The sequence below is a fragment of the Camelus bactrianus genome, chromosome 30 (assembly GCF_048773025.1).
Source record: "Camelus bactrianus isolate YW-2024 breed Bactrian camel chromosome 30, ASM4877302v1, whole genome shotgun sequence".
In the NCBI taxonomy this organism is placed as follows: domain Eukaryota; kingdom Metazoa; phylum Chordata; class Mammalia; order Artiodactyla; family Camelidae; genus Camelus; species Camelus bactrianus.
Genome location: NC_133568.1, coordinates 29849578 through 29873954, shown reverse-complemented (window position 1 = coordinate 29873954; position 24377 = coordinate 29849578). Strand labels below are relative to the sequence as shown.

General features: G+C 57.4%; 1 long non-coding RNA gene across 1 annotated transcript; it reads right to left on the bottom strand.

The window, feature by feature from the left end:
• Window positions 1-885: 885 nt before the first annotated feature.
• On the bottom strand, window positions 886-23101 carry LOC141575619 (uncharacterized). Its single transcript, XR_012503295.1, has 3 exons — window positions 4085-23101; window positions 2092-2564; window positions 886-1960 (listed from the first exon to the last, which is right to left on the bottom strand). It is a non-coding gene; the product is annotated as an uncharacterized LOC141575619 (long non-coding RNA).
• Between the last annotated feature and the right edge of the window lie 1276 nt (window positions 23102-24377).

Below are 24377 nucleotides of genomic sequence, written 5' to 3'. Positions count from 1 at the left end.
TGGGGCAGCTGGGATGCAGGACCCCTCACTGCACTTGTGTGTTTGTCAGAAGGGCCATTTGAGCTGGAGATGAGGGCACACCACCTTCAGGGACTGAAAAAATCTTCCCCTTCCTCTGTCTTTAGTAACAAGCACGTGGGGTCTCAGGATCCACGGCCATTTCAACTCTAAGTGGCCTTAACACAAACTCTGTGTTCTTTGTTCACATTGTGATTGCACAGAACTGATCAGCTCTGCCAGAGGTGAACACAGACCCCAAAGCAGGGAGAGGCTGGATGTCTCCGGATGGCGCCCCTCACAAACGCCACCTTCGGGCAACTGAGGCCCCGGGCTGGCCACAGGGTGGCCAGCATGGGCCAGGCCACGGGAGGGGAGGGTCCCGGGCCTCTGCTCCGCCTCCTCCCTCCCCCCTGCAGCCTCAGGTCCTCCTGAGACGCTGTCTCCCGTCAGAGGCCAGTTTGCTGGCTCTCTGCTTTGCTAGTTTGCCAAATTTTCAAGACAAGTTTGGGAAGAAATTGACATTTACTACACTGTGGTGAAAGGGTGGTTCTTTATTTTTGTTTTTATTATTTTTTATTAAATATATGTGATTAAGGGGTGGTTCTTTAAGCCCAAACCGAAGCTTGAACAGAAACAGGACCGGAGCCCTGGCCTGCTTGGGCACCCGCCTGCGAGGGTGCGTGTCTGGGTGGCCGGTGCAGGCGCCGCCTTCTCAGGAAAAGGGTCTGAAAACACGGACAAATTGGAACCCCCGTAGCTACTGCATTCCGGGATTTATTTGTTCTATTTACTGTCTCAAGATTGTATTACACAGGGTTTCCTGATTTGTAAACATCAAAAGAGAATGTTGTGAAATTAAACATTTGTTATTTTAGTGAAATTTGTGATGGTCAACTTTTGCTTAAAATAAATAAAAATGTTCCTTTCTTTATTTTATTTTTTAAAATTTATTTATTTTTAAACATTTTTTATTGATTTATAATCATTTTACAATGTTGTGTCAAATTTCAGTGTAGAGCACAGTTTCTCAGTTATACATGAACATACATATATTCATTGTCACAAAAAATGTTCCTTACTTTATACAGTACAGGTGTCTGAAAAGCAGGTTAGAAGTAGAGTTTGGCCAGACAGTCTTGTTCAGTGACGGTCTGACTGCATCAGAAACTCTGGGAAGAAGAAGTGAGTGAGTCAGTAAAACAAAATCCTCTCATGACGAAATTCTGTAATGTCTTTGCTCTGTTCACTTAGATTTTGGGATATGAGACTTCCTTAAATTTAGTCTCACAGGCAATGGAAACCAGATTTAACAAAGAGGGAGCGTTACCCGGTGGGCATTTGTCTTCTGGTCACAAAGCCAGGACTTACCATTGGGAGAACGTTTAGGACAAACTGTGGGCCTTTATTATTCCTGCCAATAATTTTAGAAAAATTACGTTGATTTGGGGCTTCTCTTGGGCATTGCACTCTACAGCTCAATGACATTGCATCTATAAACGTCAACCTAAAAGTATTTTCCGGGATCATGGAAAAATTCTGACTGATTACTGGACCACTCGCACTGCAGCCAGCCTGGTTGGCAGCCACGTCATCAGAAGCCTGGCTGGTGGCGAGCGAAACGTGAGGCCTCCCTCCCCGTGTTGACCTGGATGAGATTTTCCACATTACGTGGACCCGTGGGGGCTCGGGGCTTGCCACTCGGTGATGCCATCCCAAGCCAGGCCCCTTTTAGAGAGCGCATCGACCCCGGGCGGTGGCAGGATGGCTGGGAGGACACAGGCACTCGATCATCCCGGGCCCTGCTGGTCATGGAGGCGACCCTTGGCCTCCAGTCGGGTCTGCACCCACAGTGGACGACCTGGTTCTCCTCCATCCTGGTCCCCAGGGTGCCGGCATCTTAATGTCCCTACAAAACTTTGCCCCCAGGAGGAGGGGGAGAGGCCGGGGAGCAGGGCTTGCTCTGCGGAGAGAAGGAGCCAACAGGCAATTATTTATTTTGCCCCATTTGGGAAATTACTCCTCTCTCAACCAGACCAAACTTCCACGCCTCCCCATCCACCAACCAAATCTACTGCAAATGCCCCCGCCCACCTCTCAGACGGGCCCTGGCCTTGCTGTTTGCAGGTGCGGGCTCCTCAGGCGGGTCTGCTCTCTGCGCTCTCGGAAGCATGTCTGTCTGCTCCTCCGGGCCTGGAGAGAAGGCGCTAACACAGCGCAGAGCCCGGCAAAGCGACACAGCAGATGCCCGCCATTCCCTTTTTTTAAAAGTTACTTTACATGTTTTATCAAAGTAATAAAAAAACACGGTCGGGTACCGCGGTCCGGGCCCACCTCCCACACCCGGAGGAACAAGGTTCACCGGTGTTCCCATCGCGCCTCTCACCACGGGTGGGCATGCGGGGCTCTGCCCTCCGACGGTTAGGCGGCCAGGTCGTCCCATGGTGGGTGGGGTGGGGGCCCGGGTCTCTGACCCCAGCCGTCTCTCCTCGCTGCTGTCAAGCTGAGGCGGCGTCATCGGCGGTGCCCTGTGGCAGGACGTGCTGCTTCCTGCCGGGCCGCGTGGCCTACAGGATGGAACCAGAGGCTTTTGAATGTGGCTTTGGTGCAATTTGTCCTACTCTGCAAGAACGTCTGAGTCCAGCTGTGTTTTCAGACTTGGTGCCCCTGGACTGTATTACAGCCCCTCTGGTATAGCTTTTCATTTCCTGAAGTTGCCTTGATTTTTCTAAGCACCTGTTACTAAGTCTCCCCAAACTCCCCCTCGGACCGTGAGACCCTCAGGACTCTCCACATGGTCCAGGGACCAGGGCGTCCACCTGCTGTTTTCCCCGAGTCTCCTGCCCCCACTGGGCGGCTGTGGTCCTGGCCTGAGAGCTGCAGCGTAGGGTCCTCTCAGCTGCCCTGGGAATTCGTCTCCTCCTGTCTCCCTGTCCTGGTCGCCTGCCCAAGTGAGCTCCTGCAGGTGGTTTTCAAGGACAGGCTTGATGGTCTGGACTGGAAACCAGGTGACCAGTCTCCTCTGGGGTCGGGAAGGAAGGGCTGAGGCCCGCGGCAGGCGGTGAGGGACCAGCGAGAGGGAGGCAGAGGCTGGGTCAGGCAGGGAAAATCACACCAGGGAGCCGACAAAGCACAGAAACCCAGCTGCCCGCTGGGGACCCCCTACGCTGGCTCCCCTGGCCACCTCCCTACCCTGGCCCCCGCTCTGCGTGCGACAGGAGTTAAACTTTAGTGGGAAAAGGGCCAGGGGTTCTCAGCAGCGCTGGGGGCAGAGGCTGGAGGAGCTTCAGGATCTGCACTGGCACCAGGTCAGGGGGACAGGCGCCTGGAGCCCATGCTGGTAGCCATGGGGTCCGGGCCAGGCAGGTGTGGTGCTTGTGGTGCGTGCCCGTCCCCTGGTCACCAGGTCCCCACCTGGCCCTCCACCCTCATTGCCGAGACCCTCCCTCCTAAAACGCAGTGTGACCGATCCTCCTACACCCTCTGGGGTGGCCCAGAGCCTGGACAACCAGCTGGACTCTTGAGGCCCTGAGGAGCCTGCCCGCAGAACTGCCGCCGCCTCTGAGCCATGCCCACCGGGACTCCGGGCCCCTCCACCTCCTCGCCTCCATCTCAGGGTCCCAGCCGGGCCCGGGGGTCCCTCCCTGAGGCTGTGCTAGTTGATGCCTGGTTGTCAGAGGCCCACATGGGGGAGGACCTGCACCCTCGCTGCTTCCCTCCCCCTCCCCACTTTAGAGGAACAATGAATAATTTGGGGCTTACTTAAACTAAAATATTATTAATTCTCTTCTAAAATTCCAACCTCACTGGGCATCCAGTATTTTATCTGGCAACCCTTAAAGCAGGGCTAAGTCCCGGCTGGGTTGCCAGGGGTCCCTGTGGGGTCCCGGAGGCACCACCCAAAAGCCATTCTACTTTGCTGTTCCTACTGCCCAAGTTCTGCCCGGCCAGGGGCCTGGTGAGGGGCTCCAGGCCACGTCTGTCACCAGCACTTTCAAGGCCTTCCTGGCGGCTCAGATCCACGCCGGTCACACTGGCATGCTGGACTCTCCAGGGGAGGAAGTGGGTTACCGTGAGCTTCCCTCACCTGAGGCAGCACAGCAGAGCAGGCGTCCAGGGGCAGGGGCCGACCGGGGACGCGCTTTGTTAAATGAACATTTAGGCGTTGAGGGCCTGGGGAGGTGAGGTTGCTGACAGAGTTGGTGGACTCAGAAGAGGCACCAGACGATGCTGATTCTATCGTAGACCTTTGAAGACAGGTTGGCAGGAGACGCTGGCTGCAGCATCTAGAAGGAAGCTGAAAGGGCCTGTAGGTGGATCAGCATGAGATCCAGGGAGGCACAGCGGGCTTCAGTGCAGACTCAGGTAGCGGCTATTCAGCAGGGGTGGGGGGCTCAGGGGACGCAATCCCGCAGCCGGGGGAGGACCCCTGTCGCACTTTCTAGAAGTCCCTCTGCAGCCATTACATGGGGGATAGGCTAAGCACCTACTCTGCTCACAAAGCCCCTCTTAGAAACGTCTCCTCTCGATCTAGGCTGCCACAGGCAGCAGTTAATAACTTGGGGGGGTCTCAGGACACCGTTAAAAATGATCGACGCCCCCGAGAGCTTTGTTCACACGGGTTGTACTTGTCGATACACTCTGTACTAGCAGTTAAAACTGAGACGTTTAAGGAAGGGTCATCAACTGATCCGTTTAAAGGTAACAGTAATAAATCCAACTAGCGTTACCATAAACAGCATTTTCGTGAAACGTAACAGAGACTGCAGTGCGAGGAGCAGCATTGTTTTCCCGTCGTCGCCAGTCTCCTGCGTGTCTGGTTTGACAGACAGCTGGCTTCTCGCGTCTGCTTCTGGCTGAAATGCGGAATACGTCAGGCCACACGCCGACACTGAGCTGGACTATTGCTGTTAGCCTTTTCAGGCAATGGTGTATATTCTTCTTTGTATTCCACAAAACGTGACACATGGGGGTCCCTTAAAGGCCGGCTGCCCCCTGGAACCTGAAACGACACCGGCAAGCATCTCAGACCCCGTGACGTCGAAGGCTGCTGGTCTGCCCCGTGCCCTGCGCGCACCTGCCACCCAGGCCTGGCTCGGAGGCCTGGTCACTGGAGGAAGTGGGTTCACTGCAGCTCCCCCAAATGTTGACACACATCTTTATTCAACATCCAGATCACCACGCAGCACCTCAGGGAAGCCTGAGTATTGGGAGGAGCACGGTGGCGGACACAAATGTTCCAAGGTTCTCATTTTTGCTTGAAAGCTCAAAGTTTGTCATCGGCAATACATTCTGCCTGTTGTTTACTTAAAGTAACATCTTGTTCACTTCCTGGAGGTCTGCCTGGCCCACGTCCAAATGACCACAGTTGGCCGTTTTTTGAAGTAAGAGCGGTGGGTTCAGCCCACGATGCACCCACACACTTTTCTTCCAGGTAGCGTCACCGCCCGCAGGAAGAGGGCTCCGCATGATCCCCATTTGCTCACACAAAATAGTAAGAAGACCTGTATCTGAGGGTCGACGTGTGATGAAACTAGTGCTTTTTTGTTCTATTAAGAATGTTTTCAGTGAAGCTGGCACTACTTTGCTTCCCCGTGAGGGTGTGGTGGTGGACGGACCAGCACAAATTGGTGCGCCCTGCCTGGCGCTCAGGCCAGCGGTCCCTCCCCCGCGGGTCTTGCGTCAGGGCGAACATCCACGCAGTGGAGAAGGGCCAAGACGTCTCGCACTGGGGGAGCCAGCCCCAACCTGTGTGGAGGGCAACTCTGGGGACCAGGCGTCCACAGAATCACTGCTGGAGTCGGCCAGCCGCTGCGGTTTGGCTGGTGGCGGCTGGATAACCTCGAAGAGTGAACGGGAGGAAAGACCAGTGCGCTGGGGTCAGGGGCCGCAGTTCCCCATCTGGTCCTGGCGGTGATCATGGATGGCCATTTGGGTGAATGGCTTAGCACCCCTGGACCTCTTTCCTCGTTTATGAACATGCAGGAGTGACTCCTGACCTCTGACGTCCCTTTCCACATGAGAGCCCGGCTTTCTGTTTACGAATCTCCTTGTCCCAACCATCTGCCAGGCGCCTGCTCCTCGCTGAGCAGGAGAAAACCAGACTCTCGGCTCAACTGTCCTTTCCTATTACATCTCCATTCATTCTTAATGTTGACTTTTCATGAACAAAACTCCCTTTAATCTCGTCTTACTTGGATCTTGACTTGAGGTCCTGGACGCTAGAGCTGGTGGCCCGGGTCCAGGTGCCCGTTAGCGTGCTGCAGCGGCTGGGCGAGAGATGTGGACGTGGGCATTTCTTTCTGTCATGGTCCCCACCTCCTGGTGAGCAGGTTCCACGGGAGCCGTGACACCCAGTCCACAGCGTTGCTGCAGGACTCGATGTGCACTTCCAAGCCTCACTGCCAGGTGGCCGCTCCGTCCACCCGCTAAGTGTGATCAGCCCCATCTGCCCCTTGTCTGTGCCAGTCACCTGGTGCCAGGAGCACCGGCGCGAGGGGAGGGCCCCCCCTCCGAGCTCCTCCCGAGGTTTGTCCTGGGCCACACCCACGTTCCCCGCCCGGGGTCAACAGCAGGTTGATTATGGCTTCACTCCCTTCCCTCTTCTCTCTTCCTGCCTCACTCACGTCTACCAGGAGGGGAGCAGCTCCTGTTCACGGACGTGCTCTGGGGTCAGGCACAGGAAGACAGAGCCCCCTTCCCACGAGGAAGCACATGTGGAGGGCGAGGTCGGAAAAGGACACGCACCTTCAAGAAAGCAAACTCTGATCTGTGCAACTGGCAGTCGTGGTGGTAATTTCCCTGGTTTCGCATATTCATCTCAAACATCCATGCTTAGCCTCAGGCAGCGCCTGTTCTCAGCGCCAGGTGTTATCTGTGTAACGTGCGCACACAGATGGTCTCAGGTGTGTGATTGGAGCCAACCGGCACACCCGTGAGGTTGTGCGCGATGGTGGGGCGCTGGGGAGCGGCGAGTCCCGTGGCCCTGCGTGTGCCGCGTGCGGGGCAGGTACAGCCGACACACGCTCACTCCAGCTCGATCCAATGGTCCGTGTCTGGGGGAAGGACACATGCCCGTGACTCACTGGAAAGTGCGTGCAGCTTTCTGCCAGGTAACAGCCAGCCTCCCAGCACCCAGCCAGCAGCCGGCGCCCACCCAGAAGCCGGCACCCGCGAGCGGCTCGAGGTGCCGGGGTTTGTTCTGATGTACGTGGAAGTGACCACGTGTGCCCACTTTGCGGAGCAGTTGCTGTGCGGGAAGAGGAGACGCGGCCGTCCGGCAGATGAGATGGGCCTCCCGCCTGGGTGGGGCTCTCGTGGGCGGGTCCCCGCTCCCTGCCCAGTGGACACGGCCTGGACCTTGGCGCCAAGTTCTGCATCAGAGCTTCTTCCTCACTGTGAGCACCTCCCACTTTGTCCCATGTTGTAAGTCCCTCCAACCCAACGTCTTGGCCTGAGGATGGCTGGCTAGTGAGCTGCAGGGCGGATCACTGAGTGACCGTCTGTCTGATGGTTTACGTCTCGGGCCCCACCAGCCACTTCCATTGTTCTGGTCGTGGCCTCACGCCTGGTCACCCACTGGAGCTGTGGGGGAAGTGGCCACACCCCTCTGAGCAGCCACAGGAGACCCTCCTGGTTTCAGGACCGTGAGTGACATGGAGCCCACCACTGTAGCCCCTCAGGGGAAGAGTTGCCCCGTCCTCTGTGGTCCTGACAAGGCGTCGGCGGCAGCTCGGGTCAGCTCTCACGGTGACCTGCGACCCTCCAGGCTCTGCCCACACCCCCACAGCAGGTGCTTCTGGGAGGAATGCTTCCCTGTGCTCATTAGCAACAATGAAAGTGATCAGATGGAGACAAACACCCCACAGCGGAAAAGAACACAAACCAAACCCACCTGCAGACCTCCCTCCTGGCCTGACTCACCGCGAGCATCATGCCGGGTGGGGCTTGGCGCGTGACGGCGCTCCCAGCCCTGACTCAGGGCTCGGTGGGACCTGGAGGGCTCTCGGTCCCCTCCTGCCGCAGCTACGGGCGCCTCACCTGCCCGGACACGGCAGGGAGGGGCAGGCTGGGACAGGAGCGTGACCACCCAGGTGGTTTGGCGCTAAGCCAGCAGGTTCCGCCAGCAACGGGCACGAGCTGCTGGATCCAAAGGAAGGCTGGGGAGCTCTGCCCTCTGGACTGTGTTTTCCTGGGTGTTTTCTAAGTTTCCCTCCAAATCTAACGCCCAGTTTCCACACAGGATGGGTTGAACCCCTCCCCTCTGGCCACAGACCGGTCTCGGTGGGTTGATGATGCTCATGGATGGGCTGGAGCTGCGGAGATGGGGGTGAGGGATGAACAGAGCCTCTGGGAGCTGCTTGCCTGGCAAGGGGGGAGGGAAACACGGCTTCGTCATTATTGACCCTCCACCCGAGGAAGGTGGCTGGGGCAGAATCAGGGCGGGGCTGTGTCCAGAGCCTCGGCTGACACAGAGCTGCACCCAGGGAGGCGGGTCAGAGTGAGCCAGGCCTGTCCATCCAAGCGCAACCTCTAGCTGCTTCGGGGCCCTGGGTCCTGGCTCTGCGGCTCTAGGGGATGACACTGGGATGGGGGCTGCAGGTGTCACCCCCCAACAAAGGGAACTGGGCAGCACCTAGTCCTGGGGCACAAAGCCCACACTGCAGGTGAGGAACAGCCAGTGGAAACTGCCTGCTGAAGTGATGCTGTCAGAGTAGAAGCCACACCTGAGAGGCCTCGAGGGCCCTGTCATCACAGGTCAGTGCCGGGGAACCCCAACACCCCAGGTCAGCGTGGGGAGCCCCGACACCCCAGGTCAGTGTGGGGGAGCCCTGACACCCCAGGTCGGAGCTGAGGTTCAGAGTGAGGTTGGGGTGACCCTCTCACAAGGAGGTGCCATCTGCGTGGTTGTCCTGCTGGAGTCTGCGCTCCACGCCGGGATGTGGGAAGGCAGGCAGAACACTGAGACTCTTCAAAATGAAATCCCTCTGGTGAGTCTGGAATCTGACCTGCCACCTGCTTCGGAAAACCCGGTGGTCCTTGGCCTGCCTCAGCGCAGGCAGGACCAAGACCACTGGCTGCATGTCTGAGTCGCAGCCAGGAGCGCCCCTTGGAAGGCCCCTAAGTCAGAGTCCAGTTTCTTTTCCTTGAAAATTCTACTCTTTGAAAAAGATTTTCTCCTGACTTTTTCAGTAAAAAGCATTCACTCAAGAAAGAGTCTGCACACTTCTTTACAAAGTTGTGGGTAACACTTTCATGCCATCTGGAGTATGGAATGGACTTTAGGGCAGACTCGGGGTCCTGAATCCCAGGCCGTGGCTGCCCAGGGGCAGCGGACCGCAGCTCTCTGGACCTCCACCTCCTGTCTGCGCCATGAGGACCACGGGATGTGCGCCGTGGGGGCCTGGAAAACCCTCTCATTGTAATAGATGTGGCCTCCCTTTGAAGCAAATAAAACACCCGCAGATGGGCACTGAGAGCCCCTGTAAGTGCATTAACACACCCTTGCTGTCTTATTATTCTTAGATACAAAGCTAATTTGGAAAGATACATGCTTCTTTTAAAGTTGCGTGGTTAAAAGGGTTTGGGAGCTGAGCGTAATTAAGAGAGAGCAGCTCTTAGCATGCGATCCTTGTAGCCAGAAGGAAAATATTAGATTATAGTCCTCACCACCCCCAGCCCTCAGCCGCTCCTGGACACCACAGTGGCTGTGCCTCGACCCCGAGTTAACCTCTCATGGCTCCCATGGGCTCGAGGCCAGCGTCCACCAGGCACCCACTGGGCGGGCGTCCACCCTCCACAGGAGCCCTGGTGGGCACCCGGAACCTTCTGCTGGGAAACCTTGGAGGCCTCACTTGTCCTCCCTGGGGCTGGCCCTGGGGGTGTTACTCAGAGCGGAAAGGTCCCTGCTAAGCTGGTGTCTGGGGTGCTCAGGGCTGAGGGTGCCAGAGGTGAGCAGGTTCCCTCCTCGCTCTGAACCTGCCTGGGGCTGGGGGGAGGCGCTCCCGCAGGGCTCTGAGGAAAGGCCCTGAATGAGTGGGCATCTCTGTTGTCAGCCCTGCAGGGAGGCACTAGACCTCTGCATCTGGTGGCATCTCGGCCTCTGGTCCCTCCCTGTTGGAGCTGTGGGGGACACCAGGGTCTGGGAGGGTGGAGGGGTGCTGGGTGCCCCCCTCTTCGAGGTGTGCACTCCTTGGGTCCATCATGCAGACTGGGGCCCCCTTCCTGCATCCGTCTCCCCGTCCGCAGGCCTGGGGCTGTGGGCAGTGGCTGAGCGGGAGGGCGTTCGGCACCATGGCGTCTTCCTGCTGTCGCCCTCACCTGCTGGAGGACCGGGCTGCCTGCTGCCATCTCACCTCAGGGATGCCGAGGCCTGGGAGACTGAGCTGGGTGGGGTCCAAAGCAGTGCTGGGGCAGCTAGGGTGGAGCGCAGACCCCGAGGGCAGGGTTAGCAGGGCCTCTGTCCGGGGGCTACCTGGTCAGTTTGCACCGTGAGCAGCTGGGGGCCGGCACAGCGCCTCCCCGTGGGCCGCGGGCACCTTCCCCGCAAACAGAACCCGTGCAGGTGCCCTGCCACCTCCGGTCACACTGAAGGAAGCGGCACCTTTCTTGAAATCACAAAGCCATGGAAGCCACATCCTCTGCCTCTGAGCCTGGGGCTGGGCTTTGGACGCTGCTGCCACCCCATGAAGGCCGCCGTGGCTCGTCGGGGGCGAGCACCGTCCCTCACGGGCCAGGCCACAGGGCTGTCGGGGGCCTCCCCACAGTACCCCGTGGGTCTGACCTGGGCCTGAGCGCAGCCCTGATGACTGTCGCAGCATGCCGTGCGGGGGCCAGGCATCTGCACCAGGTGAGGTCACATCCCCCAGAGTGGCTTAGCTGTGACAGTTGGGGTCAAAGGAGGATGGTGAGTGAGGAGCGATGGGGAGACGGCCAGAGACAAGCAGGGTCTCAGAAAGCAGGAAACAGCCTCGGTGCCTGGTGGGGGGGGGGGGGCCTGGGACGGGTGCTGTGAGCGAGGGGCCTGAGGACCGTCAGGTGGCCGGTCAGAGGCAGGCAACTGGGGAGGTGGGGAGAAGGGTCTGGTCTGGGGGCTGAGACCAGCGGGGAGACCCCAGCCTGCACTCACACGGGTCACACTGAGCTCAAGCACAGAAGCCAGCAGGACACCTGTGTTTTCTGGTAGAAAAACTGATAAATTTCCTTTATGTTTCTAACAGAGACTAAATGATGACCTTCTAAAAAGCTTAGGAACTATTATGCTAAAAAGTGAATTTAAGGATGGGGCAGACAAATCTCCTGGGCGGAAGAACCCCAACTAAGTGATGTGGATTCTCTGCTCTCTAGGAGGGACAGCGAGTGGGGACACCTGGCAGATACCTGAGTCAGGTGACTGCAGCGAGCGGCACCTGTGACACGTGGCCATGATGACTTTACCCTGGGGTCGTCCACCAAGCCCCTCACCCAGTCTCACCATGGGAGAAATGGCAGCCAAGTCCCCAAAGAGGGACCTTGTGCAGAGCACCGGACCAGCTCTCCTCAAAGCCAGCAGGGTCATCAAACACTGGGAAAGCCGTCTCGGCGCAGAGCAGCCTAAGGACACGTGACGCCCCGTGTTCCGTGGTGACCTGCTGGGATCCCGGGACAGAGAGAGGAACACTGAGGAGCTCTGAGCAAATTACAGGGTTCAGTTAACAGTGTGTCGACATTGGTCCGTCAGATAGGGTTCATCCGGCACACATTTCCAGCATTCGACACACTAATGGGACGTTAGCAACAGGGGAAACCGGGTGTGGGCATACAGGAACGCACCATTTTTTGTAACTTTTATGTAAATTTGAAACTATTGTAATATTAAACACATATTAATCAACTTTAGAAGTAGATTTAAATTACGGTGGTAAACAGAATAAAATCCCCTCTTGCGACTTTTCAGGGCCCTCCTGCAGCTCTGAGCCCCGGGGGCGGTGGAGCGGCTGCCCTCAGGGCCCTGACCAGACAGCGTCTCAGTAACAAGGCCCCAGAGCAGCGGGTTTCAGGAGGGATGCTGGAGTGCATCCACTTTCCTTCCCCCACCACCGGCCCCAAAACCCCGGGGGGGGGGGGCTCCCGCATGGCTGGGAGCCGGTGGAGTGCATGACCACGGGCAGACCCTACTGACCCCGCTCGGGGCAGATGGACCAAGACTGACCGCTCGCCTCCGCCCGGGATGACTGCAGCCTCACCCGCAGCCTCCGGCCTGACGGAGCTTAGGAGAGTGCTTTTAGTCGTTTCCCAAGTGAGGGGGCAAGGGGACCCCATGGGGAGGCTTCTAGCCCCCTGACCCCGCAGGGCCAGAGCGCCCCGCCCGCCCTGACGGTCAGCAATGACCCTCAGCCAGGAGAGGAGGTGCAATGTTCCTGGGGGGAGGGCTGCTCCTGGGCACAGGTGTGTCTGCAGGAGAAGCCCACCCTTACCCGTGTGGCAGCCCTCAGGGTCCCGGCAGACAGTGCTCCTCCCCGCCGGGGCCAGTGACCTCGTGGCTCCCTCAGTCCCCTCTGCCCGTCTCCCAGGAGCAGCTCTCCCATGAGAAGCGGGGTCCAGACAGTCAGCTCTTCCAGCCCAGGGGCCCCCACTGACTCCCCTGCCCCCAGCCCTCCCTGGGCCCCTCAGCTGTAACTTCCAGCCCCAGGCTAGTTTCGTAATCTTTTGTATTAAAAAAATCTACCACAAGTGCATGTATTTCAAAACATCGTGTCAGAGCATCCTGTCAAAACACCCTCAACAGCGCAAGGTCCTATCTGTGAGCAGGGTCCTGTGCGTCCCAGTGCGTCCCGTGCATCCCAGCAACTGACTCAGGCTTCCAGCAGCAAACACAGCCACTGCAGCCAGGCAGGCAGCGGTGAGAAGCCGTTCCAGGATTTAACCCCTTTCTGCTTTTCTGGACATTTGCACATTTGCCCACCTTCTCCCCTTCTCCCATCCCCAGCTCCTGCCTCTGTCAACCTCCATTATGTTCTCAGTATCTGTGAGTTCAGTTTTGAGTTTTTTTTGACTCTGCACACACGTGAGTTCCTATAGTATTTGATTTCCGTTGGAGAGGAGAAAGGACAGATTAGACTCCAGGAGCCCCATTAGATTTAAATTATTCAGCTTTACTTGCATTTGGAAAAGATGAAATGCTTTAATGTTTTGTCTTACATAACGGCATGGGAAGTTTCCCTGACCTGCACCTCCTTGGGGAGCCCCTGCCTCTTCTCGGAGGTGGGTGAAGCTGGTGGGGCCGAGGGGGCAGTAGCAGGGGCGTCCAGCAGGGTCAGGGCCAGGTCAGGGCCAAGACTCCTTAAGGCAGGCAGGCAGGCCTGGACAGACAGACGTCCCTGGGCACAAGGACCTTCCTGGACACACGGGCAGTTCTGGGCAGGTCGCGTGGGCCAGCCTTGAGTGAAGCTGCTTGACTCTGTGACAATTTGCTCCTGGGTTAATTACGTCTTTATTCCCACAAAGGTGTTCAGCTCACACCATAAATCGTATACCGACAGGCTACCTCCTGGCATCTTGTTTTGTTTACTTCAGGCCACTTCATAGAACCGACTTTGAGGTGAGGAATGTGCACATGTTGCTAGGTGTTCAGAGGAAGATTGATCGATTATTAGGAACTCCTGTAATGAGAACATTACGCAGGCATGGCGACTGGCCGTGTCCTGCTCGTTTGCTGGCTGCTAGTTGCCATGGCACACAGGCTCTGTTCTGAGATGGAGTGCCTCCCACAATCTTAGCCACATTTGTTAAAATACAGTTGCTTTAACGAAATTCTTATGGACTAAGGCACAGTCCAGACAAAACACTGGCTTCATGGGGGCTGATTCCCTGGCCAATTACAGAAGTGACTTTGGAGCCTCTAGTTTTAAACTTGGTGGTTTTTCCTGGTAAATTCGTTGGAAGGAACATTCCAGGAACTGCACTGGGCTCACTCAGGTGGTTTGGGAGGTTTGAACCCTCCAGTTTTACCTTACGATCTGTCCAATGGTTAAAAAAATTCAGAAAACAATGCAAACCCCATCCTGTCTCTGGCCTCCCTGGTAGGCGGGGCCGCCTGTTCGGTGGGAAGGGTGGGAGGCCCCCAGGCCCTCTGGTGCCTGGTCTGGGCCAAGGATCTGAGGCACTGATTCCGGTGCAGTGTGAAGGCCTGGGGCAGAAGCACTGTTTCCTCAGGCCGAAGCTGGAGGCAAAGAAGGGGCATTGACAGCTGTTCTGGGCATGACCGCCCCCCACCAGGAGGCGTGTTGGGGTCTGGGTGACAGTCTGGCTGGGACTGGGGTCAGGTGGGCATCCAGAGCACAGCTGCCCAGAAGGACGTGTGGGCAACACCGAGGGGTCCTGTCTGAACCAGCTTCCCGTCAGCAAGCCTGCGGTCTGGCCTGGGGTCTGCATTCTCATCAGCCCCCAGGTAGACAGCGTGGGGCCGTTTGCATACGAGGCTCCCGTGAGATCTGTCCGGAAGTCATGTCCCTGTTTTCCTAAGTTCTGCTGGGCCCATGAGTCCCGGGTTAGCCCCCAGCCCCCTGCGCTGACTGCTCCCCAGGCAGCCACCACTTCACCCACCCACCCTCCTTTTATGGGAGGAAACTGAGGCCCAGGGAAAGGTCCCGGCTAATTAGCGACTGAGCGCATCTGCGATGTTCCATTACGACACCGCCTCCCACACGCAGCAGTAATTGGATGGGCAGGCCAGGGGCCCTACCGACACTGCTCAGATGTTCCTCCCACCTCATGCCCCCCCCCCCCCCGCCAGGTGTGGGCTCCCCGGTGCGTTTATGTGCCCTCTTTACAAATAAGAAGTCTGCGCCCTGGGGCTGGTCTCCACCCAGCCGCTCTGATCTCTCTTGAGGGGCCCCAGCCCCTTGGCTCTCTGCCGTTTCAGAGGTGACAGGGTGGGGGCACCCACGCTTCTCCTGGCAGAGGAGCCCCTAGGGGGGTGATGCGGGGAGGTGGCCCCAGGGCTCAGGGCTCCCTGGGAGGGCGCCTGGGACTGCGAGGCCCGCTGACACCACCAGCTCCAGGGGACCCTCCGGACAGGGCCTTGCTCTCAGCTGGAGCAAATCCCAGCCCTTCTGGCTGAGGTGCTGGGCTAGGTGGGGGGGTGGAGGGAGCGGGCTCGCATAAGTGAGGCAGGCCCCACCCAGAGGTTGCTTTGTTCCAGGACCCTATGGGGCAGCTGCAGGGGAGGGGCAGTTGCCAGGAACTGGGCTGCTGGGCCAGCGGGCCAGACCCCTCGGCAGCCAGCAGGGCCCACGGGGTAGCCTTTTTGTGGCCTAGGGGCTGGCCCCTCATGCGGCCGCTGGAGGCTGTCGGCTTTCCTGGGCCGACCTCGCTGCACGAGGAGGCACAGGGGTTCAGGAGGGCCCTGCACGGCGGGGGCTTAGCTGCTCTGCCTTTTCTGGCTGCACAGTAACCCCCACCCCCAAAACTGGTTTCTCATGAAATGGTTTGAAATGAGAACCTGCGTTTTCACCAGATGCCCAGCTGTGTCTCGGGGCCTGGGGCCTGCAGCTCTGCCCGAGGACGGGCACAGGTGGGCCATGATGACAAACCTCTGGAGCTGCGGCTCCCCCACCCCTGGACGTGGGGCCGGGGAAGCAGCTGGAGGAGGGGCTGGGCTCCCGTCCCTCGCGCCAGAGAGGGCGATGGCTGGACGGGGACCCGCCTCAGAGCCTAGCTGCCCGGAGCAGCCCTCTGCCCCTCCAGCACGACATCCACTCAGGACAGCATCGTGGAGACAGGAGTGCTGCCCCAGTGCCCCCTTACTCGGGCTGTGTCAGACAGCCTCCTTTTGTCCTTAACATCAGCAAACAGAGGTTTCAAAGCCCGGTTAGTCCAGGGCCTTTGAAAAGCGAGTGTGAAGGGAGGACTGAACCATAGGTTTACCAAGATGGCGGCGCAGGCATCACACTGTGGGCGCCTCTAAGGAAGGGCTCGGGTGAGGTCCCTGCCCCTCAGAGACAGGAGGGTTCCACAGCCTCTGGGTCCCAGTTGTGACCTCTTGCAGAGGGGTACAGTGGGTTCAGAGGGGTCCAGTGGGTCCAGGGGGTGCAGTGGGGGTGCAGTGTTGGGGGCAGTGGGTTCAGGGGGTATAGTGGGTTCAGGGGGTGCAGGGGTTCAGGGGGTGCAGTGGGTTCAGGGGGTGCAGGGGTACAGGGCTGCAACTGGGCTTCCCCAGGGTCCTTCTCTGTCCCTCCGCTGCTGTCCTTGTTCATCGTCTGCCTTGTTCCAAACAGGGTTGGAAAAGAATTTCACTTCCCACTTGAGCAGGAGGCCGAGCCCCTTCCTGCTCCTCCCTAAGCCAGGCTACAACCCTGGAAACAGCAGGGGGCCGTCCATGTGAGCACCGGCCACACCCAGACGGCCAGGGACAGCGATGCAGGTGGACACTCAGACTGTGCAGGGACCAGAGGAACCCTGAGTGGCCACGTGGACAGCAGGCCGCAGGAGGACATCGGGGTGAGGGAGCGAGGCTGCTGTGACGTCACAGTGCGCACTGTGCAGGGCGTTCCATCTCCCGGGCTGCAGTCACCAACCCCATGGACTGAGCGGCGCAAGGAGTTTATCCCGCCCTGGTCCTGGAGGTCAGGGGTCGGAGGTGGAGGGTGGGCAGGGTCGGCACCTCCTGGAGACTCTGGGGGGGCCGTCCCGGGCCGCTCCTCCGTCTCACACGCATCGGGGGTGTCGGTGACCACCCGACAGCCCAGGGTGATCTCATCCCGAGATCCTGGCCTAAGTCACGTCTGCAAAGATCCACGTTCCACACAAGGTCAGGTGCCGAGCTTCCTGGAGGCGTATCTCTCGGGGGCCACCATTCGACCCACCACACTGGCCAGCTGCTTGCTGGGCTTCTCGGCAGCAAACGCAAACCAGGAGGAGCCGCAACATCCTAAGAGTGTCTGTAAAGTAAAAACAACCCAATATTCAGAATTAGCTCAGCTGTTCCTAGGCTCCAACCTTGAGAGCCGTTTCTTCCCTGGTGTCTCTCCAGTGATCATTCGATGAGGAAGGCCAGAACAGTCCTTCCATCCAGCTCCGTGTCACAGGCAGGACCGTCCAGCACCAGGCCAGCTGCTCCCCAGATGCGGGAGCCCTGTGAACCGGGAAGGGCAGCGCTGGCACCAGGAGGGGATGGCAGGGCCGGGGAGGGGTGCATGGGTCGGGGAGCCCCAGGGGCAGGAGGAGGGTGAGCCCTGCCTGGCTCCCACTTCACTCACTGTCTGTGCGGCTGGTAAGAGGAGGCTCACCGGGGGTCACTGAGCGCTGGCCCTTCTCCGCCCCAGGTGCGCAGCCACAGAGATGGTGCCTTGGCAGGCGGGGCAGGGGTTGCGGGGAGCCTAGGGGGCCCCTGCAGACAGGGCGGTCTTGCTGACCCCTCCTCCTCAGGGCCTGTCTTCCAGGTGAACTGTTTTCTCTTCCGTCTTGCTGTCCCCTCTGTTCACACCAGACTAGCTCTGCTCGCCTGTCCATGTTTCCAGCAGTCTCGTTCCCTCGTCTCAGCTTCTCTGGGCTGCCACCCTCGGGCGGTTTTATTCTTCTTCTCCAGGTCTTTCCTAGATTCTGCCACTTATTTTTCCCTCTCCTTCAACGATTCCATCAGCTCTTCCGCGAGCTGCGGCGTCTCTGCTTGACCTCTCGTTTAGGAGAGGCAACAGTTCCCTTTGTTCCTTTGCACTCGTGACATTGCGTCCCTCCGGCTCCGTCTGAGAGCTCCCTGATGGCATGTGCTCTTTGCTGTCTGTGGTTCCCCCTTCCCTGCTTTTTGCAGTGTCTTTGCACAGACCCTCTTGGTTATTAATCCTCGTCACCCGTGGTGAGCTCTCCAGAGGCCTTCCATACGCTAGAGATCCGTGTGGCAAATGGTCAAGCAAGTGTTCCAGGACTGGTGGATGCTCCCTGGCCCTCAGCAGCGCCCTCGCACACAAGTGTGTGCACAGGGTGGGTCCACTCACTTGGGTTCACCTGGATTTCTCCCTCCTGGGAGCTCAGCCCTGCAGGGAAACACAGTGCGGGCCCCTCCTGGCTCACCTCACCAAAGGCCACTGCGGGGGTTTCCTTGTCCAGCCCATGTCCCTGTCCCCTGGCACCAAATAAGGTCGGGGATGGCTCTATTGATGGCCCACGACCCTGCCGCATTTTCTGTCTCAGGATCCCAGGCTCTGGCATCACCTGCTTTGCAGAGTCCGGCGTCCTGGTCTGTCTGCTGAGACCTCCTGCAGCGCAGTCCACCCCTGGCCATCTGCAGTCCTGCGTAATCTCCTCTGAATGGGTGGTGCAGCCCATGTGGAAGGCCTGAGGCTCCCAGCACCTCCAGGCTGCTCAGAGATAATGTTTGTATTTATCTTCATCCTCCTTTTTCCTAAGTGATTTCAGTGAGGACAGAAAACTGAGGCATTTTATTTACTGTTTGAGCTGAAAGTCAGTACATGCATTTTCTCAACAATGACCAATTCATATCTCATCCACTCTATGACATGGATTCAGTGGTTGTCAACAGAATTTGCATGGTCTTTAAATGCTCGAGAATCTGTTTGGGCAAAACAGTGGACGCTGGGGGACTCTGACATGACCAGTGCACCCCCAGCCCCAGGGCCAGAGGTCAGAAAGCCCCGGCTCTGAGGGCAAAACGAACCCATCACACAGGCCCTGCAGTCTGCGGGACGGAGCCCGGAGAGGGGCGCCCCAGCCCAGCTGATCTCTGGGCAGCAGCTGGTAAGCGTCGTGGTGTGTGGGGCAGGGGGCAGCCGGCCCCCAGACCTCCCTGTGGCACCCAGGACGGCGGAGAGAGAGGGTGGGTGGCCGCAGTAAAAGCAGTAACGGTGAAAGTGTGAGAAACAAGGTCAGAGAGCTGTTCTCACTCACCGCCTGGCCTGATCCCCAGAGCCATGTCTCTGACCCTCGGCACCGCGACCCTCAGGCCAGGTAAGTCTGCAATGTCTGTCCTGTGCCTGGAGGGGGCTGGGCAGCACCCTGACCCCCACCCCAGCTGCTGTGCCCGTCTGCCGACGGTGCCCCGTGTCCCGTGGGGTCGAGAGCCACCGGGAGGGCTGTCTTCAACCCTGCAGTAACCTCAGCCTGGAGATGCAGAGGCTGGGGGGCCGCACACTCTCCTGTTTTCTTCCCCAAATTCTCTCCACCCTCCCGTCCCCTCAGCTCAGGACAGGGCTGGGCAGTCAGAGGCCAGGTCACGTGGGTGATTTCCCCTCCTCAGCCCTCAGGTCAGCTTCAACCCAGCAGGGATGACTAGAAGACAGACCATAAACAGCCTCCCCATCAGGCCCAGAGGGAAAAGAAGCCGCTTCTGCTTCTTGGCGTGTCTGCCTGTGAGCCCTGGACGCGCTTCTGGAGGGCCTGGCCTCCTCCCAAGAGGCGTCCTTCCCAGGAGCCGGGCGTTGCCGCGAGAGGCCCCGGAGAGGTGGGGGCCTCGGAGGGTTTCCCGGCCCAGCTTCTAAGCTGAGGCGTGGGGGGCCCTGTGGCTGAGTGCAGCACGTGGGCGTGTTGACCTGCAAACAGAGCACCCCCTCAAGAGACAATGCTTTTGACAATGTTGCTAAAAGACCGTGTTCGCAAAGGTTGCTACAGGACACCCGCATGAAGCATCCAAAATAGAACGTCTAGACACACTCCTACTGTCTGACCTTTTCCGCGTTTCCTCATCCCCTCCGTCCTGCCAAGCGAATGGGTGACTAAGCCGCGATTCAGTCGACACCCGTCACCGGCTGACGAGGCCCAGGTCCCCGCTGTAAATTTCAGCCTGGCTGCCCTGGACGGGGCCCCTCCACCCGCGGAGCTCCCGTGTGGTTTCTGAGCTGCTGTGTGTGTCTGGATCGTCATGAACTAATTTCAAGTTGGCTTCGTCCAAAAGCCACAGGGCGGCTGACAAACAGAACTCACTTCCAGCCGGCGGGACCCCAGAGTTCACGTAAAACGCGGTGGGGAGGGCGGGCGGCTCTGGAAGACCGAGTGAGAGCTGGTGATCACCCGCCTGACCCGGGAGGGTCTGGGGGCGCTGGCTCTGCAGGAGTGAAGTGTCGAGGGCGCTATGCAGGGCCAGCCCAGAGCATTCCTTCCCTTCCTGTCCCCGCTGGCAGCTGCGCCGAGCCTCTGAAAGCAGCCACATGCGGTGGCTCCGACACAAGGAGAGAAACACCCTTTGTCCTGAACACACTGACCTGCAAACGCTTGACTTTGTAGAACTGGGGATGGATTGGTTTCTCCCTGAACCCGAAGCTTTGGGTGTCAGGTACTTTCAGGCACGTGCTGGGGGCTGCGTGGCTACCTCCCGGCAGGCGCGGGAGGTGGGGTTCCCTGGGGGTGGGATTCCTGCCGGCCTGAGAGTGGGATGCAGACGTGGAAGATGAGGTTCAGGAAAGCAGCCGTGAGACTCCCCATAGAAACACAGTCGGCCAGAGCCCCGGACCTTGGGCCATGCATGTGGCCGAGGCCCCACAGATGTTGGAGACACTCTGATTGGGGGTTGTTTCCACGGGATGTGCCTCTGGCTTTAAAAGTGGAAACTGAAGAAAGATTGGAGTTTATTTTGCTGGAAAAGATGCTGCTTCTCCAGAACAATGTTGGCGCATGAAGTACGGGGCAGCTGGTCCTCACGGTTGCATTGATGGGCCAGGCATAGTAGACAGTCCGCAGAGGAAAGACAAACCTTGCACCAGATGGCATCACCTGTACCAAAGGTGAGGGAAGTAGTCCCACCTTCCTGCCCTGGGCCTGCAGCTCCAGGGCGAATGTGATCTTAGCAGTAGGTGTTTTGTGGGCGAAGTGTGTTCTGACAGCACAGTGAGATGATTTTCTATGGACACAGGAAAGGGAAATTCGGTGGAGCCTCTGACCAACACAAGCTTCGCGGGCAGTGTTGGGAGGCCCACCTGATTCAGGAGAGGACTCAGCATCACAATCGGGTCCGGTGTTATCATCACAGGAGCAGTGCAGGCCCTCGGAGCCGGGCCAAGGCGTGTGGTCAGACCTTGCCATCAGAACAGGCCACTGCAACCCTGTCAACACACTTGCCTTAATCCCAGTGGCTTCTCAACACACTGTTCATGGCCTGCCCACAGGCTGCCTGCCCCCTGGGCACTGCAGGGCACGCACCCCAGCTCAGGTCCCTCTGGAGATGGACTTAACTGTCACCCCATGGTCACACCTCGAGTTCCGTGACAACAGTTCCAGCATAGCTTTAAAAATGACTTGTGCAACTTCTCGATTCTAAAATGCATCCTAAAGATACAGTCATCAAAACAGGGCGGTCCCGGCACGAGGACAGATACATGGACCACAGGAACAGAATCGAAAGCCCAGAAATAAAGCCTTACCTGTGCAGTCAAATGATTTTCAACAAAGATGCTGAGACCATTCTGTGGGGAAGGGCGGTCTTGTTAATAAGGGTGCAAGGGGTTCACAGAAGCACTATTTACAACAGCCAAGACATGGAAGCAACCTGAGTGGAAGCAGAGGACTGGGTAAAGAAGCTGTGGTACATCTATATGATGGAATACTACTCAGCCATGAAAAAGAATAAAATAATACCATTTGCAGCAACATGGATGTCCCTGGAGAATGTCATTCTAAGTGAAGTAAGCTAAAAAGCGAAAGAAAAATACCATATAATATCAGTCATATGTGGAATCTAAAAAAGAAAACAAAAGAAAATAGAAGACACTAATGAACTCATCTACAAAACTGACTCACATAGTAAACAATCATATGGTTACTGGGGGAAAGGGGTTGGGAAGGGATAAATTTTGGAGTTTGAGATTTGCAAATATTAATGACTATACGTAAAAATAGATAGAAAATAAATTTCTTCTGTATAGCACAGAGAGCTACATTCAATATCTTGTAATAATAACCGTTAATGAAAAAGAATATGAAAACAAATATATGTATGCATATGCATGAGTGGGACATTATGCTCCGCACCAGAAACTGACACATTGTAACTGATTATAGTTCAGTTTAAAACAACAACAACAAGAAGATACAAGTGCTGGGAAACCTGGACATCCCCGTGCACCTCGCACCATATAAAAAAATTACCACAAAATGCATTAAAGACCTAAATGTAAGAACACACAGGACAAGAGCATCATGCCATTGGGTTTGTCAGTGATTTCCTGAATATGACACCAAAGGTACAGGGCACAAAAGAAAAAATACGCAAATTTAACTTCATGAAAAATTAAAAACGTTGGTGCATCAGAAGACAACATCAACAAAATGAAAAGACAATCCACGGAAGGGGAGAAAACATTTGCAAACCACGTATCTGGTAAAGGATTAGCATCCAGAATATATAGAGAACTCCCACAACCCACCAACGAAACACAAGCAACTGGATTTAAAGATGGGCGAAGGGCTTGAGCAGACATGCCCCAAACAAGACACACAGATGGCCAGTAAGCACATGAAAGGTGCTCCATATCACGCGTCAGGGAAATTCAAACCAAAACCACAGTGAGATACCACCTCGCACCCGTGACGATGGCTACTACCCAAACATCCGGAAACAAGGGCCGGCCGGGGTGTGGAGCAGCTGGAACCCTTGCGGGCTGTTGGTGGGAATGGAAAATGGTGCAGCCATTGTGGGAAACATATGGAGGTTCCTAAAACAAAATTAAGTATGGAACCACCACATGAGCCAGCAATTCCACTCCTGGGTATATGCTCAAAAGAACCGAAGCCAGGTCTCAGACGGGCACGGTACACCCATGTGCACACGATGGGTCGAGCAGAAAAAGGACAGCTCCAGAGGCAGCCCTCATCCACGGTTCCTTTGGAGGGAAAGTTTCTATTCTGCTCTTTTCCTCAGTCGCTCTGGGCCCCTTGAGTGGTGATAGAAGATCGGCCATAAATAGCAGCAGATTAGATGCTTTGCCGAGGAGGCGGGGCCCGGGGCGGGGGGCTCCAGGGCACAGAACCATCAGATGGACCATTTATTCAGTTACTGCTTAGTACTCTTAATTACGTTTCTTTTAATAAAGAACATTTGCTGAGGAAAGGGATGGAGGCTAAAAACAATTCTGGCACCAGATTGAATCAGAGTGAAAACAGGTCAGTGCTCTCTCCACTCCTGGGACTTGACCCACAGGAGGGCGGGAAGGAGGGTCCGGGGACCAACGTCGTGGCTCAGAGGCCAGCAGGGGTGTGCGTGTGTGCAGGTGTCCCTTTAGAGAGAAAGCTCATGGACTCGATCTCAGGCCTCCCAGGAGGTGCGTCCAGATTCTGGGACAGCCCATGTCTTCCGGATGCTGTTTCTGAGGAAGGGCTTGGATTTGAAGGGTGCGTTCTAAAAGCGAACAGGGAGTTCCCCAACTAAAGCTACCTGGTTCCAAACCTCACTTTCTGCCCCGAGCTTGGGCTGCACTCGCAGCAGCCTGGGTACCCCCTGAGGCAGGAGGCGTGGAGAGAGAAGGGGCACAGGCCCTCAGCCTGCAGGCCCTGCCTGACCCGGGCCTGACCGCTTCAGCAGAGCCCCTCCAGGGACTCAGACCAGCCCTTTAGCTCCCGAGGTTGGGACAGAACAGCCCTGGCCTTATTCGCACTAACGTATGAATGACTGATGGCCTTTTAACAGTCCACGAGCACTTTCACAATAGAACTCTATTTACGTGCATCTCTGATTGGCTGCGTCCCTAGGGGTTTCAGCGGAACCTTCAGGGAGCAGACACTGGGAGGAGGCAGAGCCACCTCCACCAGCCCTTGAGATACCCCAGCCACCCCCACTTGCTCCCACGCCTGCACCCAGAGCAAATGGCACCCTTGAAGCCAAGTTGGCGGGAACCCTCCCTGAACCAGGGAGACGGAGCCTCGGGCCTGGGCCTCCCTCCCAGGAACCCCCACCTGACAGCACATCCCGCAGGTGTGGGGTCTGTCCTGTCCCCTCTGCTGCCAACTCCTCCCCTTTGTGTCCCCAGGCCTGAGTGGACCCCAGCCCCTCTTTCTGCCAGTTTCTAGTTTTTTCCCTGGTCTCCCTGTCCCAGCCCAGCCTGCTGCAAACAGAGAGGGTCTGTCTTCTTTGTTCAGCAAATGTGCACCGAGCCCTACTCTACACCGCAGCATCCTTGGTGCAGAGTGACCGCAGCCCCAGCACCCAGCCTGGCCCCTCCCCAAACGAGACTGGTGGCCCGTGGCCAAGTCTTAGGAACAAAGTCACGTTAACAATTTTAGGCAGAGAGAGACTGAAAACAGAATCACCAGTCTCGAGGATGACTCTGGGCCGAGTTCCCGGACACAGTAGGACCCGTACCCAGCACTGTGCCTGCACAGGTGAGCCAACCCCACACCAGACTTGGAAAGACTGCCCTGCAGTCCTGCCCTCAAACCCTCTCGAAGTCTCCTCCAGAGAC